Source organism: Coregonus clupeaformis, chromosome 27, assembly GCF_020615455.1.
Source record: "Coregonus clupeaformis isolate EN_2021a chromosome 27, ASM2061545v1, whole genome shotgun sequence".
NCBI classification, from domain to species: domain Eukaryota; kingdom Metazoa; phylum Chordata; class Actinopteri; order Salmoniformes; family Salmonidae; genus Coregonus; species Coregonus clupeaformis.
Window position 1 is genome coordinate 22,265,649 of NC_059218.1, and position 21,635 is coordinate 22,287,283.

Sequence of the window (21,635 nt, forward strand, 5' to 3'; positions counted from 1 at the left end):
GTATATACACTACCGGTCAAAGGTTTTAGAACACCTACTCATTCAAGGGTTTTTCTTTATTTTTACTATTTTCTACATTGTAGAGTAATAGTGAAGACATCAAAACGATGAAATAACACATATAGAATCATGTAGTAACCAAAAACATGTTAAACAAATGAAAATATATTTAATATTTGAGATTCTTTAAATAGCCACCCTTTGCCTTGATGACAGCTTTGCACACTCTTGGCATTCTCTCAACCAGCTTCCGCTGGAATGCTTTTCCAACAGTCTTGAAGGAGTTTCCACAAATGCTGAGCACTTGTTGGCTGTTTTTCCTTCACTCTGCAGTCCGACTCATCCCAAAGCATCTCAATTGGGTTGAGGTCGGGGGATTGTGTAGGCCAGGTCATCTGATGCAGCAGTCCATCACTCTCATTCTTGGTAAAATAGCCCTTATACAGCCTGGAGGTGTATTGGGTCATTGTCCTGTTGAAAAACAATTGATAGTCCCACTAAGCCCAAACCAGATGGGATGGTGTATCGCTGCAGAATGCTATGGTAGCCTTGAATTCTAAATGAATCACAGACAGTGTCACCAGCAAGCACCCCCACACCATCACACCTCCTCCTCCATGCTTCACGGTGGGAACCACACATGCGGAGATCATCCATTCACCTACTCTGCGTCTCACAAAAACACGGTGTATGGAACCAAAAATCTCAAATTTTGACTCATCAGACCAAAGGACAGATTTCCACCGGTCTAATGTCAATTTCTCGTGTTTCTTGGTCCAAGCAAGTCTTATTTTTATTGGTGTCCTTTAGTAGTGGTTTCTTTTCAGCAATTCGACCATGAATGCCTGATTCACACAGTGTCTTCTGAACAGTTGATGTTGAGATGTGTCTGTTACTTGAACTCTGTGAAGCATTTATTTGGGCTGCAATCTGAGGTGCAGTTAACTCTAATGAACTTATCCTCTGCAGAAGAGGTAACTCTGGGTCTTCCTTTCCTGTGGCGGTCCTCATGAGAGCCAGTTTCATCATAGGGCTTGATGGTTTTTGCAACTGCACTTGAAGTTATTGAAATTTTGCGGATTAAGTAATGATGGACTGTTGTTTCTCTTTGCTTATTTCAGTGGTGCTTGCCATAATAGCGACTTGGTCTTTTACCAAATAGGGCTATCTTCTGTATACCACCCCTACCTTGTCACAACACAACTGATTGGCTCAAATGCATTAAGAAGGAAATAAATCCCACAAATTAACTTTTAACAAGGCACACCTGTTAACTGAAATGCATTCCAGGTGACTACCTCATGAACCTGGTTGAGAGAATGCCAAGAGTCTGCAAAGCTGTCATCAAGGCAAAGGGTGGCTACTTTGAAGAATCTCATTTGTTTAACACTTTTTTGGTTACTACATGATTCCATATGTGTTATTTCATAGTTGTGATAACTTCACTATTATTCTATGGTCAGAAAATAGTCAACATAAAGAAAAACCCTGGAATGAGTAGGTGTGTCCAAACGTATGACTGGTACTGTATATATACACATATGTTTAAAATACATTTTCCTTAATTATTTTCCACTAACCCTATTACCCCTCCCCTAATTGGAATAAACTAATGAACAAGGACACTTAGGCTTCTACTTCCAGTTTATACATACCATATACATTATACGGACACAATCTATTTTACAATAAATATATTTTGCTTGTTTTTACTCCTATCCTTCTTCTACCCTAAACGCCTCCTATATATTTCTGAAGACCATCCAGTTTGATTTATATTCATATATATATATTTTTTTTAACTGTTCTGTTTCGCAAATCTTCTGAACCTATATACATTTTACGGACATTTTACATTAGTTATCTTTTTGTTATTAGTCCCACCCTTCAGCTCCACTCAACCCCTCCCATCTATCTCTTAACCATTTTATTGGTAAACTACACGGTAATGGTAAAGTTGTAATTTTTAGTGATCCAATACTTTATATTATCAATATTATCAATATCCAGAGAGGCTAGAAAAAGTGTCTAGATCCTCTATGAGGCTCTGGAGGGATTCAAATTGTGGATTTAAAAGAAACATGAATAATCAGCGTACAATGTCACCTTGGTTTTTAAGCCCTGGATTTCTAACCCCTTGATATTATTGTTGGATCTGATTTTAATAGCAAACATTTCGAAGGCCATAATTAATAGATATGCCGATAGTGGACAACCTTGTTTTACTCCTTTTGACAGTTTAATACTTTCTGAGAAGTAGCCATTATTTACAATTTTACACCTAGGGTTACTATACATGATTTTAACCCATTTTATAAGAGTTTCTCCAAAATTGAAATATTTCATGCATTTATAAATAAATGCTGAATATATAAATATATGAATATACTGAAAATAACAAAATATACACTACATGACCAAAACTATGTGGACACGTGCTCGTCAAACATCTCATTCCAAAATTATGGGCATTAATATGGATTTAGTCCCCCCTTTGCTGCTATAACAGCCTCCACTCTTCTGGGAAGGCTTTCCACTAGATGTTTGAACATTGCTGCGGAGACTTGCTTCCATTAAGACACAAGAGCGTTAGTGAGGTCGGGCGCTGATGTTGGGCGATTAGGCCTGGCTCGCAGTCGGCGTTCCAATTCATCCCAAAGGTGTTTGATGGGGTTGAGGTCAGGGTTCTGTGCAGGCCAGTCAAGTTATTCCACACCAATCTCACGAACCATTTCTACATGGACCTGGCTTTGTGCACGGAGGCATTGTCATGCTGAAACAGGAATGGGCCTTCCCCAAACTGTTGCCACAAAGTTGGAAGCACAGAATCTTCTAGAATGTCATCATATGCTGTAGCGTTAAGATTTCCCTTCACTGGAACTAAGGGGCCTAGCCCAAACCATGAAAAACAGCCCCAGACCATTATTCCTCCTCCACCAAACTTTACAGTTGGTACTTTGCATTGGGGCAGGTAGGGTTCTCCTGGCATCCACCAAACCCAGATTTGTCCGTCGGACTGCCAGATGGTGAAGAGTGATTCATCACTCCAGAGAACGCGTTTCCACTGCTCCAGAGTCCAATGGTGGTGAGCTTCACACCACTCCAGCCGACGCTTGACATTGTGCATTTTGATCTTAGGCTTGTGTGCCGCTGCTAGGCCATGGAAACCCATTTCATGAAGCTCCCGACGAACAGTTCTTGTGCTGACGTTGCTTCCAGAGGCAGTTTGGAACTCGGTAGTGAGTGATGCAACCGAGGACAGAAGATTCTAACGCGCTATGCGCTTCAGCACTCGGTGGTCCCTTTCTGTGAGCTTGTGTGGCGTACCACTTCGCAGCTGAGCCGTTGTTGCTCCTAGATGTTTCCACTTCACAATAAAAGCACTTATAGTTGACTGGGGCAGCTCTAGTAGGGCAGAAATTTGATGAACTGACTTGTTGGAAAGGTAGCGTCCAATGATGGTGCCACATTGAAAGTCACTGAGCTCTTCAGTAAGGCCACTCTACTGTGAATGTTTGTCTATGGAGATTGCATGGCTGTGTGCTCGATTTTATACACCTGTCAGCAACGGGTGTGGATGAATTAGCCAAGTCCACTAATTTGAAGGGATGTCCACATACTTTTGTATACATATTTTACTCTATACTTGACTTTTTTTTCCAAACCGGATAGGCTATTTCAAATGTACCCAAATGTTAAAAAGGAACGGTAGTTGAGACATTTGTCTAGATAAAACATATTTTGGTTTGACAAGCCCTTTGCGTTTCCTGTTTGTCATTAGTGAACAACAGGGAGGAAGGACAATCTCCCTACATCCACAGTATCATTACAGTGTCCCTTTAATCTGGAGCATCAGCTTCCCTATTGACAGATTTAAGGGATTGGGGTCATTATGTTAGGGAGGGATTAGTGTGCATTAGTGGACCCTCTCCATGGCACATGCCCTTTAATGTGGGCCAGAGAAGACAAGGTCGCTTACTTTTTGCTATGTTAACAACACTACCCTGGGTCATATTCAGCATACTCAATGGGGAAAATGCTGTCAAACTGAAATCGAGTAGGAGCGCTCGTGTACTGGACAGGTTTGGATGGTGCCATCTCGGTTTGAATGTGACTCTGCTTCGAATTTGCCATAATAGATGGAATGTTATTCCAATGTTGTCTTTTCTACTAATGATATACAGTGCCTCTAATCTTGTGCTTGTTGTTTCATGTAGGCTACAGTATTTCCTTATTGAATCCTCTGATATGCTACTGTTGAAAGAAGTTTAGATGTGAGTGGTGTTTAATAGAAAGGATCTAGCCCCAGATACTGTTTTAGTCTTCAGAGGAATAAGAGAGGAGATCAGAAAGCAAACAGTGTAACAGTGGAGTGTCACAATGTGCAATGGCAGTTCTGCCTGGTGCTTCATTAACTCACAAAAGGCAGGCATCAACGGATCTCCCTGGTGCACTTGCCGTAATACATCTTGCACATCTCACTGATCAACAGTCTCCCATTTCACTCACTGATACGCAATGATAATGTAATTCTGTGAAGCAGGGCAGGGTAACTATGGAGCACGATGAGGATGGACACAAATTAAACAGTGGCAGAAGAAAAGAAACCAGGCCAGTAGAGCATAGCAGCCAAGTCGACTGACATCTGGAAAACAGAGAAAGGGAGAGAGAGAGAGAGAGAGCGAGAGAGAGAGAGAGAGAAGTTGGGAGCAAGAGAGAGAGAGGGTAGATATGGAGAGAGAGGACACAATAAAACGAGAAGATTAAGCCCACAGCAGCCTATGTATAATGAGGTAGTCAGTCAAGCCTGTGATGAGGACCTGAGTGGGACCACACAGTCAATGCCCCACGGGCCCCTGGGACAGACACTCTCAGGTCAGGGGGCCGCTGGAGCAGAACAAACAAGGACATCCATTTTTCCTCTCGTTTTCCTCTCTCTTTCCCTCTCTCTGCGGAACCCAAACCGGCCAATCAATACCCTAGCATGGGGGAGTGGAATGTGACTGAAAATGTTTTTAGGGAGAGTGAGAGTTCTCAATTACAGTGTGTATAGATCGTGTCTGGGGAAGAAGATTTAAACTGCTGTCAGATACAGTATGTATTTTTTGAATGATAAATGTCTTCAGCTGTCTAAAGATTATCACTCCATGATTATAGTGTCTTTAGAAAGTATTCACACCCCTTGACTTTTTCCACTATTTGTTATGTTACAGCCTGCATTTAAAATGGATTAAATTGAGATTTTCTGTCACTGGCCTGCACACAATAACCCATAATGTCAAAGTATAATTATGTTTTTAGATTTTAGAATTGTCTTGAGTCAATAAGTATTCAACCCCTTTGTATGGCAAGCCTAAATATTTTCAGGAGTAAAAATGTGCTTAACCAGTCACATAATAAGTTGCGTGGACTCTATGTGCAATAATAGTGTTTAACATTATTTTTTAATGACTACCTCATCTCTGTACCCCACACATACAATTATCTGTAAGGTCCCTCAGTCGAGCAAAGAAGTGCAGCTATCGGTAGATAAAACATATTTTTTTTAAGAAGCAGACATTGAATATCCCTTTAAGCATGGTGAAGTTATTAATTACACTTTGGATGGTGTATCAATACACCCAGTCACTACAAAGATACAGGAGTCCTTCCTAACCTCAGTTGCCAGAGAGGAAGGAAACCACTCAGGGATTTCACCATGAGGCCAACAGTTACAGAGTGTAACGGTTGTGATAGGAGAAAACTGAGGATGGATCAACAACATTGTAGTTACTCCACAATACTAACCTAAATGACAGAGTGAAAAGAAGGAAGCCTGTACAGAATAACAAATATATAACTGTTTGCAATAAGTCACTAAAGTAGAACTGCAAAAAATGTGGCAAAGAAATTAACTTTATGTCCTGAATACAAAGCGTGTTTGGGGCAAATCCAACACAACACATCACTGAGTACCACTCTTCATATTTTCAAGCATGGTGGTGGCTGCATCTTGTTATGGGTATGCTTGTCATCGGCAAGGACTAGGTAGATATTTAGGATAAAAATAAATGGAATAGAGCTAAGCACAGGCAAAATCCTATAGAGGAAAACCTGGTTCAGTCTGCTTTCCAACAGACACTGGGAGACAAATTCACCTATCACCAGGACAATAACCTAAAACCCAAGACCAAATATACACTGGAGTTGCTTACCAAGATGGCATTGAATGTTCCTGAGTGGCCTATTTACAGGTTTGACTTGAATCAGTGTGAAAATCTATGGCAATATTTGAAAATTGCTGTCTAACAATGATTACAACCAACTTGACAGAGTTTGAAAAAATATTTTAAAAAATAATGTGCAACTACTGTGCAATCCAGGTGTGCAAAGCTCTTAGAGACTTACCCAGAAAGACTCACAGCTGTAATCGCTGCCAAAGGTGATTCTAGCATGTATTAACTCAGGGGTGTGAATACTTATGTAAATGAGATATTTCTGTATTTCATTTTCAATAAACGGGCAAACATTTCTAAAAACATGTTTTCACAAAAAAATCTATTTAATCAATTTTGAATTCAGGCTGTAATACAACAAAATGTGGAAAAAGTCAAGGGGTATACTTTCTGAAGGCACTGTATATTAGTGCAGGGGGTACATTCTAGATCCTCTATTGATAAGCCTGTAGGATTAATTTACCCTACCGTATACCAGTGCAGAGTTGCTTTTTGATGAATCATCATGACTGTACACTGTACACAGTTTATTAGGTACACCACCCCGAACATGGTTCACTCCCACAGACAGTGAGTCATGTGGCCATGGCTTGCTATAAAAAGCAGGCAGACAGGCATCGAGGCATTCAGTTACTGTTCGATTTTGTGTTTTATTAGGATCCCCATTAGCTGTTGGAAAAGCAGCAGCTACTCTTCCTGGGGTCCACACAAAACGTAAAACATTACTTAATACTCAACATTAATAGACAAGAACAGCTCAAGGACAGAACTGCATCCCCAAAATGTTAAAGGCACACGTAGCCTACATATCAATACATACACACAAATGTATCTAGATCAAAAAAAGGGAGAGGCGTAGTGCCGTGAGGTGTTGCTTTAACAGTTTTTTGAAACCAGGTTTGCTGTTCATTTGTGAGATTGAACGGAGTTCTGTGCAATAATGGCTCTATGTAATAATGTAAGCTTTCTTGAATTTGTTCTGGATTTGGGAACTGTAAAAAGACCCCTGGTGGCATGTCTGGTGGGGTAAGTGTGTGTGTGTCAGAGCTGTGTGTAAGTTGACTTTGCAAACAATTTGGGATTTTCAACACATTTAATGTTTCTTACAAAAATAAGAAGTGATGCAGTCAGTCTCGCCTCAACTCTTAGCCAAGGGAGACTGGCATGCGTAGTATTTATATAAGGCCTCTGATTACAATGAAGAACAAGACGTGCCGCTCTGTTCTGGGCCAGCTGCAGCTTAACTAGGTATTTCCGTGCAGCACTCGACCACATGACTGGACAAAAATCAAGATAAGACTAAACTAGAGCCTGCAGAACTTGCTTTTTGGAGTGTGGTGTCAAAAAAGCAGAGCATCTCTTTATTACGGACAGACCTCTCTCCATCTTTACAACCATTTAATCTATATGTTTCGACCATGACAGTTTACAAAATAAGGTAACACCAAGTAATTTAGTCTCCTCAACTTGTTCAAAAGCCAAAACATTCATTACCAGATTCAGCTGAGGTCTAGAACTTAGGGAATGATTTGTACTAAATACAATGCTCTTAGTTTTAGAGATGTTCAGGACCAGTTTGTTGTTGGCCACGCATTCCAAACCAGACTACAACTCTTTGTTAAGGGTTTCAGTGACTTCATTAGCTGTGGTTGCTGATGCATATATGGTTGAATCATCAGCAATCTACACACAATACCCCATAATGACAAAGTGAAAACAGATTTTTAGAAATGTTTGCAAATGTATTAAAAATACAAAACAGACCCTTTGCTATGAGACTGGAAATTGAGCTCAGCTGCATCCTGTTTCCATTGATCATTCTTGAGATGTTTCTACAACTTGATTAGAGTCCACCTGTGGTAAATTCAATTGATTTGACATGATTTGGAAAGGCACACACCTGTCTATATAAGGTCCCACAGTTGACAGTGCATGTCAGAGTAAAGACCAAGCCATGAGGTCGAAGGAATTGTCCGAAGAGCTCCGAGACAGGATTGTGTTGAGGCACAGTGCTGGGGAAGGGTAATATAGGAATATTTTATGTATCATTAAGGCAAATGTAGGGAATGCCAAAGGTAAACTAGAATAAACATGATTGACATTTTATAAGTCCAGATGCATGTTTAAATAAGGAATATAGTCAATACAATGTGTAAACATTCTTTGATGAATGTATGTATTTTATTTTCAAAAAGTGTTTGTGCCATGCCACCAACATAATGAGATAAGGGGAAGAGGCAAAAGTGCCCATGGTCTTTTTGGAGTAAACAAAATGTGTTGTTGGACTTTGAAAGATAATAGTGGCGTGACAGTTAAAGATGTTAATCAGTGATCTTAAGGGGAGTAGCTTTGTAAGCTATGTATACATGACTGTGCATTTGTGTTTTTATATAAGAGATCTCTAACCCAAAGAGAGACAGTTGTTCCATGGAGCAAGCTCGGCTTTATTATGCAATAAAGTCTAATTATTGGATTCACAAGCTCCGGTCTCTTGAGAGATATTTTTGAGTTGACTATTTTTAGTCAAATATTTCTACGACAGTAACAAAAAATTAATGCAGCATTGAAGGTCCCCAAGGACACAGTGGCCTCCATCATTCTTAAATGGAAGAAGTTTGGAACCACCAAGACTCTTCCTAGAGCTGGCCGCCCGGCCAAATTGAGCAATCGGGGGAGAAGGGCCTAGGTCAGGGAGGTGACCAAGAACTCGATGGTCACTCTAACAGAACCTTAGAGTTCCTCTGTGGAGATGGGAGAACCTTCCAGAAGGACAACCATCTCTGCAGCACTCCACCAAGCAGGTCTTTATGGTAGAGTGGCCAGACAGAAGCCACTCCTCAGTAAAAGGCACATGACAGCCCGCTTGGAGTTTGCGAAAAGGCACCTGAAGACTCTAAGACCATGAGAAACAAGATTCTCTGGTCTGATGAAACCAAGATTGAAATCTTTGTCCTGAATGCCAAGCGTCACGTCTGGAGGAAACCTGGCACCATCCCTACAGTGAAGCATGGTGGTGGCAGCATCATGCTGTGGGATGTTTTTCAGCAGCAGGGACTGGGAGACTAGTCAGGATTAAGGCAAAGATGAACGGAGCAAAGTACAGAGAGATCCTTGATGAAAACCTGCTCCAGAGCGCTCAGGACCTCAGACTGGGACGAAGGTTCACCTTCCAACAGGAAAACGTACCTAAGCACACAGCCAAGACGACGCAGGAGTGGCTTCGGGACAAGTCTCTGAATGTCCTTGAGTGGCCCAGCCAGAGCCTGGACTTGAACCCGATCAAACATCTTTGGAGAAACCTGAAAATAGCTGTGCAGCAACGCTCCATATCCAACCTGACAGAGCTTGAGAGGATCTGCAGAGAAGAATGGGAGAAACTCCCCAAATACAGGTGTGCCAAGCATCTTACCCAAGAAGACTCAATGTTGTAATCGCTGTGAAAGGTGCTTCAACAAAGTAATAAGTAAAGAGCCTGAATACCCATGTGAATGTGATATTTCAGTTTTTTTTATTTTGTATACATTATCAAAAATGTCTAAAAACCTGTTTTTGCTTTGTCATTATTGGGTATTGTGTGTAGATTGATGAAGGGAAAAAAAACAACAATTTAATCAATTTTAGAATAAAGCTGTAACCTAACAAAATGTGAATATTGTCCGAATGCACTGTAGCTCTGAATCCACGATATGGCAGAGGTTGAAAAGCCATAACACATACGTTTTTTCAACAACAGGTTATGGTCAATAATATCAAAGGCTGCACCGAAATCTAACAGTACAGCTCCCACAATCTTATTATTATCAATTTCTTTCAACCAATCATCAGTCATTTGTGTCAGTGCAGTACCTTCTCTATAAGCATGCTGAAAGTCTGTTGTTAATTTGTTTACAGAGAAAAAGCATTGTATTTGGTCAAACACAATTTTTTCCAGCAGCTTGCTTAGAGCTGGCAGTAAGCTGATAGGTCTGCTGTTAGAACCAGTAAAGGCCGCTTTACCACTCTTGGGTAGCAGAATTACTTTGGCTTCCCTCCAGGTCTGAGGACAAATACTTTCCTCTAGGCTCAGATTAAAGATATAGGAGTGGCTATAGAGTCAGCTACCATCCTCAGTAGCTTTCCATCTAAGTTGTCAATGCCAGAAGGTTTTGTCATTATTGATCGATAATAATACATTTTCCACCTCTCCCACACTAACTTTACAAAATTCAAACTTGCAATGGTTTTCTTTCATTATTTGTTTTTTTTATGCATGAATATGATGGCTCACTGTTCGTTGTTGGCATTTCCTGCCTAAGTTTGCCCACTTTGACAATGAAGAAATCATTAAAATAATTGGCACATCAAATGGTTTTGTGATGAATAAGCCATCTGATTCGATGAAAGATGGAGTTGAATTTGTCTTTCTGACCATATATATTTTGATCTTGGCTTCATAATACAGTTTCTTCTTCTTTTTGTTGAGTTTACTCAAATCATTTCTCAATTTACAGTAAGTCAGCCAGTCAGATGTGCAGCCAGACTTATTAGCCACTCCTTTTGCCCCATCTCTTTCAACCATACCGTTTTTCAATTGCTCATCAATCCATGGAGCCTTAACAGTTCTAACAGTCAGTTTGTTAACAGGTGCATGTTTATGAATAATTGGAAGAAGCAATTTCATAAATTCATCAAGTGCAGTGTCTGGATGCTCCTTATTTATCACATCAGAGCAACAAATATTTTTTACATCATCCACATAAGAGTAATAGCTAAATCTTTTGCATGATCTCTTATTCACTATTTTAGGCCCAGCTTTTGGAACTTTGGCTTTCCTGGATATAGCCACTGTATTGTGATCACTGCATCCAATGGGTACGGATACAGCTTTAGAACAAAGTTCTACCGTATTAGTAAAAATGTGATCGATACATGTGGATGATCTTGTTCCTGTAGTGTTTGTAAACACCCTGGTAGTTTGATTAATAAGATGAACCAGATTACATGCACTGGATACAGTGAGAAGCTTGATGAAAACCAGTCAATATTCAAGTCCCCAAGAAAGTAGACCTCTCTGTTTACATCATATACACTATCAAGCATTTCACACATATTATTTAGATACTGACTGTTAGCACTTGGTGGCCTATAGCAACACCCCAAAAGAAAAGGCTTTAGGTGTGCCAAGTGAACCTGCAACCACAACACTTCAATAACAGTTGATATAAGATATTTTCTAAGCATTACATTTACATTTACATTTTAGTCATTTAGCAGACGCTCTTATCCAGAGCGACTTACAGTTAGTGAGTGCATACATTTTCATACTGTCTTGAGTCAATAAGTATTCAACCCTTTTGTTATGGCAAGCCTAAATAAGTTCTGGAGTAAAAATGTGCTTAACAAGCCACATAGTAAGTTGCATGGACTGTGTGCAATAATATTGTTTAACATGATTTTTGAATGACTACCTCATCTCTGTACAGGGATATGGCTCTGAATATATACAGCAACACCTCCCCCATAAGCAGTGGCAATTTTGTAATGTAAATCTTGGTGGGGCAAAGTCCCCACATTTTTTTGGGATGCATGCCAGCAAAGCCACTACCCAACACAACACTAAACAATACATGAATTGCACTATTACGGTGACAAACGATGCCCACAAACTGTTAGGGCCTACATAAAGCTGTCCCAACAGCAGAGCTTTCTTTTCAGCACCATGGAGTGAATCCTTACCACAACTACACCTGGCTATCAGCGGAGCCTTGTCTGGCAGCGAAACAGTTCATTGAGCCTCATTAACTGCCTTTAAAAAAAACATAGCTGATATGGCTGACTTGCTTAAATTAATAATTAAGACATTAATGAGCGAGTGTCACGAATTCCGCCGAGGCTGCTCCTCCTCCTTGTTCAGGCAGGCTTCGGCGTTCGTCGTCCCCGGAGTACTAGCTGCTACCGTTTGATGTTCTCTATGTTTGTTTGGTTTTGTCTTGTTGGTGCACCTGTCTCGTATTATGTATTGATTATGTCACCTATAAGTTTCCTTTGGTTTTGTTTGCAGTTGTGTGTTGTTGTACGCCTGTCCGTGTGGTGTATCGTTATTGTGTTCTCGAGTATTTAGTATTTTACGCACTGTTAGCGTAATCGCTCGCTTCCTGTGTTAGAGGCACGTTATTTTTTGGTTATTGCCTTTTGACCATTAAAGTCGTTGCGACTAAGCTTCTGTGTCCTGCGCCTGACTCCAACACCGCATCCACATCAGCCTTGACAGAACAACACACCTTACTATGGAGTCAGCAGGAGCAGCGGCGCCGACCGAGTCGCTGGAGGATCGGGTCAGCTGCCAGGACGCCAGGATCCAGCAACTCGGCTCCGCCATGCAGGAGGTGATGAACACCCTGCAACGATGGGAAAGGGGAGGCGTGCCCACACCTCCTCCTACATTACCACCACCATCGGCCAGCCCCACCAGACCAGCTCCGGAATCCAGTGGGATTCGGCTCTCGCTCCCGAGGGCGTATGATGGCACCGCAGCCGGGTGTCAGAGGTTCCTCCTTCAGGTGGAACTCTACCTGGCCACCATACACCCGGCGCCCTCGGGATACGAGAGCGTTTCCGCCCTCATCTCCTGTCTCTCCGGCAAGGCGTTGGAGTGGGCCAACGCCGAATGGAGGGGAATAGACGCCGCCACCATCAGCTACACGGAGTTCTCCCGCCGCTTCAGGGCTGTTTTTAATCACCCTCCTGAGGGTAAAGCGGCGGGGGAGCGTCTGTTCCACCTCCGACAGGGGAAGAGGAGCGCACAGGAGTTCGCCCTGGATTTTCGGACTCTAGCGGCGGATGCGGGGTTGAATGAGAGGGCCCTCATCGACCACTATCGGTGTAGCCTGCGTGAGGACGTTCGTCGAGAGCTGGCCTACAGGGACACCAACCTGTCCTTCGACCAGCTAGTGGACATGTCCATCCGTCTGGATACCCTGCTGGCCACCTGCGGACGTCCCGAGTTGGGGCCGTCCATTCCATCCCCCAGCACCTCCGAGCCGAGCCCTATGGAGCTCGGGGTGCTGGCGCTAGAGAGAGAAGGAGAGAGAACCCGAGGGGGGCCGTCCCCTGCACCAGCTGTGGCCGTGGAGGACACACTGTGGCTAGGTGCTGGGGAGGGTCTCCAGGGAATCGGGGCAACAGGTTGCGCACTGGGGAGTCACTTGTGTATACCTGTGGTATTTCCTCAGGTTGCATCTCATTCCCAGCATAAGGCGCTAGTCGATTCAGGCGCAGCTGGGAATTTTATTGATCGGAAATTTTGTTCTGAGTTAGGGATTCCCCTCCTGCCCATTGATGCACCCTTTCCTGTCCATGCCCTAGATAGCCGCCCGTTGGGATCTGGGTTGATTAGGGAGGTCACAGCGCCACTAAAGATGAAGACGCAGGGGGTCATGAGGAGATTATTCAGTTGTATCTAATTGACTCCCCTGCGTATCCCGTGGTGCTGGGGCTTCCTTGGTTAATCACCCATGACCCCACCATTCCGTGGCAACAGAGGGCTCTCAAGGAATGGTCTGGCCAGTGTGTTGGGCGATGTTTAGGTGTTTCCGTTGGGGCGACCACGGTGGAGAGTCCGAACCAAGTGCCCGCAATGCACATTCCCCCTGAGTATGAGGATTTGGCACTCGTGTTCAGCAAGACGAGGGCGACGCGATTGCCACCTCATAGACAGGGAGATTGTGCGATAAACCTCCAGACAGGTGCGGCACTCCCGCGGAGCCATGTGTATCCTCTGTCTCAAGAGGAGACGGCGGCTATGGAGACATACATAGCTGAGTCCCTGAGACAAGGATACATACGGCCCTCCACTTCCCCTGCGTCCTCGAGTTTCTTTTTTGTGAAGAAGAAGGATGGAGGGTTGCGCCAGTGTATTGATTACCGTAGTCTCAATCAGATCACTGTGAAATACAGTTACCCTCTTCCTCTGATTGCGAGTATGACTGAATCATTACGCGGAGCGCGTTTCTTCACAAAACTGGATCTCAGGAGCGCTTATAACTTGGTGCGCATTAGGGAGGGAGATGAATGGAAGACGGCATTTAGTACCACCTCAGGTCATTATGAGTATCTTGTCATGCTATACGGGTTAATGAATGCTCCTTCAGTCTTCCAATCATTTGTGGACGAGATCTTCCGGGACCTGCATGGGTAGGGAGTGGTAGTGTACATTGACGACATCCTAGTGTACTCTGCTACACGAGCCGAGCATGTAGCCCTGGTGCGCCGAGTGTTGGGTAGGCTGTTGGAGCATGACTTGTATGTCAAGGCAGAGAAATGTCTGTTTTTTCAGGAGTCCATCTCCTTCTTGGGTCATCGGTTGTCAGCGTCAGGGGTGAAGATGGAGATTGACCGTGTGTCAGCCGTGCATAACTGGCAAACGCCAACCACTGTTAAAGAGGTGCAGCAGTTTTGGGGTTTTGCCAATTACTACCGGAGGTTTATCCGGGGTTTTGGACAGGTGGCAGCTCCCATTACTTCCCTGCTGAAGGGGGGCCCGGTGCGTTTGCAGTGGTCGGCTGAAGCGGACAGGGCGTTTTGTAAACTGAAGGACCTGTTCACTTCGGCTCTGGTGCCTGCGCACCCGGACCCCGCTTTAGCGTTCCAGGTAGAGGTGGACGCGTCAGAGGCCTGTATTGGGGCAGTACTGTCGCAACGCTCCGGCATGCCTCCTAAATTCCGTCCCTGCGCTTTTTATTCTAAAAAGCTCAGCCCGGCGGAACGTAATTATGACGTAGGGTACAGGGAGCTGTTAGCCGTGGTTCAAGCCCTAAAGGTGTGGAGGCATTGGCTTGAGGGGGCTCAACACCCTTTTCTCATTCTGACTGACCATCGTAACCTGGAGTACATCCGGGCAGCTAGGAGATTGAACCCTCGTCAGGCTAGGTGGAACATGTTTCTGACCCGGTTCGTTTTTAAGATCACTTACATCCCAGGGTCCCAGAACGGTAAGGCAGACGCCCTGTCCCGGCGGTATGACACAGAGGAGAGGTCCATTGAGCCCACTCCCATACTGCCGGAGTCTTGTCTGGTGGCACCGGTGGTATGGGAGGTCGATGCGGAAATTGAGCAGGCGTTACACACCGACCCTACTCCCCCAGAGTGTCCAGTGGGTCGGACGTACGTGCCGCTCGAGGTCCGTGATCGTCTCATTTATTGGGCTCATACGTCACCCTCCTCTGGACATCCAGGTATTGGCCGGACAGTGCACTGCCTTAGTGTTAAGTACTGGTGGCCAACATTGGCTAGGGACGTGAGGGTTTATGTCTCCTCCTGCTCGGTGTGCTCTCAGTGTAAGGCGCCTAGACACCTGCCCAGGGGGAAGTTACAACCCCTGCCCATTCCACAACCGCCGTGGTCTCACCTCTCGGTGGACTTTGTCACGGACCTTCCCCCATCTCAGGGGAATACCACTATTCTGGTCGTTGTGGATCGGTTCTCTAAGGCCTGTCGTCTCACTCCCATGCCGGGTCTCCCTACTGCCCTACAGACCGCTGAGGCTTTGTTCACCCATGTCTTCCGGCACTACGGGGTTCCCGAGGATATAGTGTCTGATCGGGGTCCCCAATTCACCTCTAGAGTCTGGAGTGCGTTCATGGAACGCTTGGGGGTCTCGGTTAGCCTTACCTCTGGTTACCACCCGGAGAGCAATGGGCAGGTGGAAAGAGTGAACCAGGATGTGGGTAGGTTTCTGAGATCATATTGCCAGGGCCAGCAGGAGGAGTGGTCGGGGTATATCCCCTGGGCAGAGATGGCTCAGAACTCTCTTTGCCACTCCTCTACTAACCTAACCCCTTTCCAGTGCATGTTGGGGTATTAGCCGGTTCTGGCACCATGGCATCAGAGCCAGATCGAGGCTCCTGCGGTGGATGAGTGGTTTCGGCGCTCGGAGAAGACGTGGAACGCTGCACACGTACATCTGCAGCGGGCCATCCGCAGGCAGAAGGCGAGTGCCGATCTCCACCGCAGTGAGGGTCCAGTATACGCCCCTGGAGATTGAGTCTGGCTCTCGACTCGAAACCTGCCCCTTCGCCTGCCCTGCCGGAAGCTTGGCCGGCGGTTTGTGGGGCCATTTAAAGTCCTGAGGAGATTGAACGAGGTGTGTTACAAGTTACAACTGCCTAATGATTATCACATGAACCCCTCGTTCCATGTGTCTCTTCTCAGGCCGGTGGTAGCTGGTCCACTCCAGGAGTGTGAGATAAGAGAGACCCCTCCTCCCCCACTGGACATCGAGGGGGCTCCGGCGTACTCAGTCCGGTCCATCGTGGATTCGAGACGCCGGATGGGGGGTCTACAATATCTCGTGGAGTGGGAGGGATACGGTCCGGAGGAACGGTGCTGGGTGCCTAGGAGGGACATTCTAGATTCATCCCTCCTGACTGAGTTCCACCGGAGTCATCCTACGCGCCCTGCTCCACGTCCTCCTGGCCATCCCCGAGGCCGGGGTCGGCGCACGGCTGGAGCCGCGCGTCAAGGGGGGGGGTACTGTCACGAATTCCGCCGAGGCTGCTCCTCCTCCTTGTTCGGGCAGGCTTCGGCGTTCGTCGTCCCCGGAGTACTAGCTGCTACCGTTTGATGTTCTCTATGTTTGTTTGGTTTTGTCTTGTTGGTGCACCTGTCTCGTATTATGTATTGATTATGTCACCTATAAGTTTCCTTTGGTTTTGTTTGCAGTTGTGTGTTGTTGTACGCCTGTCCGTGTGGTGTATCGTTATTGTGTTCTCGAGTATTTAGTATTTTACGCACTGTTAGCGTAATCGCTCGCCTCCTGTGTTAGAGGCACGTTATTTTTTGGTTATTGCCTTTTGACCATTAAAGTCGTTGCGACTAAGCTTCTGTGTCCTGCGCCTGACTCCAACATCGCATCCACATCAGCCTTGACAGCGAGCTAGGACAGATGTCGTCAATATAACTATTTGTTCAGCACTTTTGAAATGTACAGCGACAGAATTCAGAACAATACTGACTTGGTGTACAGTATTCTCCCTGTACACCAAGTCAGAACCGTAGGATAATTAAAAGGGGCATATAAGCAGACAATGAAAGCTCTTACAATATTCGATGATTACATTTCTCTAAAACAGGCTACAGGCTACATGGCTACTGCACTGTCGGAGCTAGAAGCACAAGCATTTCGCTACACCCGCAATAACATCTGCTAAACACATGTATGTGACAAATACAATTTGATTTGATTTGATGTGCACCACCAAGTCAGAACAGTAGGCTAAGTCATGAGGGGGAAAGGGACCAAATTATTAGGATGAAGCACATGGGCTACTAACAGCTTACTACACAACATACACTTAGTATTACTTTCTTAGCTACAGTATACATATCTCCCTGGCATATTACATAATTTATGACTCAGCATACAATATATTTTTGGACTCACCTTGTCGTGCTGTGCTCACTTGAACAGGGAGGTGGCGCTGTGGTCCTTGTGGGCAAATTTTCTCATCAAACATTGTCATCAAAGTCTGGTATTCTCTGGATTTATGGTGCTTTCAAAACAACTGGGAATTTGGAAAAAAACAAGGTTGAATCATGACGTCAGTGACCTTCAGGTCGGAGCTCTAGAAAGAGGCCAGAGTTCCCAAATTGGAATTCGGAGTTGGATGAGCATTCAAAACATATTTTCCCAGTCGGAGCTAATTTTTGTCAGAGTTCCCAGTTGTCTTGAACTCACTGAAGTCTGAGATTCCCCAGTTCCGAACTTTTCTGGCCTATGGTGTTGAATGTTTATCCTTTTAAGCTTGGAAAAGAGACCCAGACCATAAACCCAGACTTGGAGCACATACCCACTCCACTGAAGAGCAAGTTAGTGATTGCTTTGCAACGCTTGCAGTTAGCCACCGATTCCTTCCAAACCACTCATTGTTGAATTTGCAATTTCCAACTTGTTGTGTAATGTTCATTTCCAATGGCCGATGAGCACCGATACGTTTTATCTATAATTTATCTTCATATGACAAAGATTGAAAAGGATTTGCCTGTAGATTGTCGATGTGATTCATGATGATGACTGCTTGTCTAGCTTGCTAGCTAAGATTTTGAAAGTATGATGTTGACATGATTAGTCCAATCAAAGCTGCGGTAGATATAACGTGATTTGGCGTCATTTTATCTGTGGCCAATGACCTTGAGCCTTCTTGGATGGGCACTTCTAATGTAACTCTATGGCAGCACCCAATTTTTGAGCTCTCCCCGTAGATTTTGCTGTGACGTAGTGTCCCCATGAGTGACAGAACACTGAGCCAATCACGGCGCAACTAGAGAACATTACCAACCCCTACGCTCCGTATTTTCCGCTGGCTGCCTCACCACCACAGAAAACACTGAGCTAGGCTCAACATTGTTTGCAATGATATGTGACATGTATTAATGCCAAAATAACATGCAAAACAGGCAAAAAACGGGTTGCCAAGGGTTGCCCATAAGCATTTCTGTCTCTTCTATAGATGTTATATCCTTGTATTGCTACTGGTGTATTATCAAATTAATTATCTAAGTGAGTCTCAGAAATGGCTAATATATGAATGTTATCTGATGTTAGCAAGTTATTGATTTCATGAACCTTATTTCTAAGGCTACATATATTAATATGGGCTATTTTCAGCCCTTTCCTGGGTAGCTTATCAGAGATAGACATAATATGGAAAAGAGCAAACAAAGCAAGATAAAGAAATACGTATTCAGCAGTCCATTAATCAATTGGTGCGTGTGTGTGTGTATGTGCTGTGGGTTTGAAGCTACGAACCCATAAGCATGGTTCTCTCATCCCTTCCAAGCTTCTGGTAGGGAGGGTGGACAATGAGCCTATAGTGGATGTAAGCAATTTCCCCACGTGCTCTGGCAGCTTTCATGGCTGGGATAAGTTCTTTCCTCTTCTGGTGCACAGCTTCAGGATAGTCCTCATAGAGGAAGATATACGTTCCTCTCATGTTCTTGGCTCTTTCCAGAACAGCTACCTTGTCCTTGAACCTCAGGAACTTGACCACTATCGGCCAGGGCCTGTCACCTGAGCCGGTGGTGGGTTTTCCAGTTCTGTGGGCACGCTCCACCTCAATCTTCAATTTCTCAGAGATCATTTTCCTCACTTTGTCCTCAGACTCCGTCCAGGTCTCGTGGAGATTCTGCAATTCCGTCCACAACCATGTTGTTTCGGCTTGACGGGTTAGGGTTTAACGCGAATGATGCGACAAACAAAAAAAGACATCCAGTCAGCATCAGCCCTGTGGACGAATACAGCTTGTTGATGAGAGAAATAGAAGGAGAATGGCAAGAATCGTGCAAGCTAACAGGCAAATAACGGCACAACACAACAGTGATGTGCAGAACAGCATCTCGGAACTCACAACTCGTCGGTCCTTGTCACAGATGGGCTATTGCAGCAGACGACCACACCGGGTTCCACTCCTATCAGCTAAAAACAACACATGATCATCAACACTGGACAATTGAGGAGTGTAAAAAAATCGCCTGGTGTCAACGGTACAGGATGGTGGCGGTGGTGCAATGGTGTGGGGAATGTTTTCCTGGCACTCGTTTGGTCCCTTGATACTAATTCAGCAAGGTTTGAACGCCAAACTCGTGATTTGTTGGGAGAGTTGTCTGTCTGAAGAGGACCCTCTCCGTAACCATTTTTTCCCCTTTCGAAATGTCCAAGAGAATCCGACTTTCTCCCCAGACCTTGTGCCGTTGCTCCAACGTTGTTCCAAGGTCTGGGTTCCGAGACTAAACAATGTACAAAGGGTCATCGAGCTTCATTACAACTGTTCCGCTGTATGATGACTGTTTTGCTTCCAGAGATATGTAATACATTACATTTACTACACTAAGGTAATAACTGCAATTGCACATTGAGTGACAGTATTTATGGTTGTGATGTAGCTGTTTTATACTGGCACCAGGCCAAGACTTGGTCTAATAAGATTTGGATTATGTATTTAGCGTGTGTGTTTGCGTGTTTGTGTATAAGGATAAGGATGAATGCAGCAAAAATAAAACTGGCCTGTCAATACGGGAAACAAATGGAGTGTGAGGAGGACTCCGGTAGAGAAGCTGGAATTTGTTCTCTTTGTTCAGCAGAGGAACATACTGTATTTGGACAAATTGTCAGTATCAGCCAACCCCATTTCTTTGGAGAACTGCTCCTGTCTTACATGTAGCAAGCAGATCGTGTGTTCTCTATCCCTTTGATCTCTGACAACTGTTATTTTTCTTCTCTACCTCCCTCTCTCATTCCCTCGCAGCACAGGCTACTGTCATCCTTGCTGAGGCCCCGAACACTCTTTCTCTATCACTTTCTCCTTCCTCTCTTCTTTTTCTCTCCCCCTCCCTATTGCTCTCTTTTCCCTTAGGATTTCTGAAATGTGTCGACACTTTATTTTCTTTCATTTTTGGCCAATGGGTATTAGGTGTGACTTTCAACCTTCTCTGAAAAAAATTGTGCTGGCAGTATGAGGCAATTGGTGAAACAGATGGAACAGTTCTCTCTCACTCATATGTACATTTTACTTTTTTTATTTTGTTTTACATTTTAGTCATTTAATAGACACTTGTGTCCAGAGCGAATTACATTAGTGAGTGCATACATTTTCATACTTTAATCGTACTTTTTTATGTACCTACAGAGTAGTACACAATCCTGAACCAACAGTGCATTACTCTTAATACTTCCTCTCTCTCTCTCTCTCTCTCTTTCTCTCTCTTTCTCTCTCTCTCTCTCTTTCTCTCTCTCTCGCTCTCTCATCCTCATTCCTTCCCTCCCTTTCTCTCTCTCACTCTCTCTCTCTTTTTTGCTCTCTCATCCTCCTTCCTTCCCTCTCTCTCTCTCTCTCTCTCTCTCTCTCTCTCTCTCTCTCTCTCTCTCCCTCCTTCACTTTCAGCCATTACACACTACTCAACGCATCCTCACAATTACAAAATAATGTGTTTTCGGTTTAGCTACTTACACAACTCTAGATAGTTTACCTCTGCTCTTTTCATCATTCAGGTTGTGCAGTGTTTCACATGAAACGAGACTGCCTGCTGTGAGGGGATGTTTGTGGCAACAGGGCCATTGAAGGTGTGTTCCTGCGTGTGTGTGCATGCTCGTGTGTGCACGTGTGTGTGCATGTGTCTGTGAGTGTGTGTTAGGGAGGTGAAGAGTGAGAGGGGGAGCCCTTTTAAGTAATGTTGTCAACATATGTAGCATCATCTGAGACTGAAAACACTCCTTTAAAATATAATATTTCACATTCCTTCTTCTCAGGCTTGACAGCACCTAGAAATCTATTACATGAGTAGACTAGTTTTGAATGACAGAAACATAATGGTGTTCCTTCAGTTGTATAAGCTGTCTAAGCTGCTTGCTTTGGCTGAGTCCCAAATGGCACCCTATCCCTTGTAGTG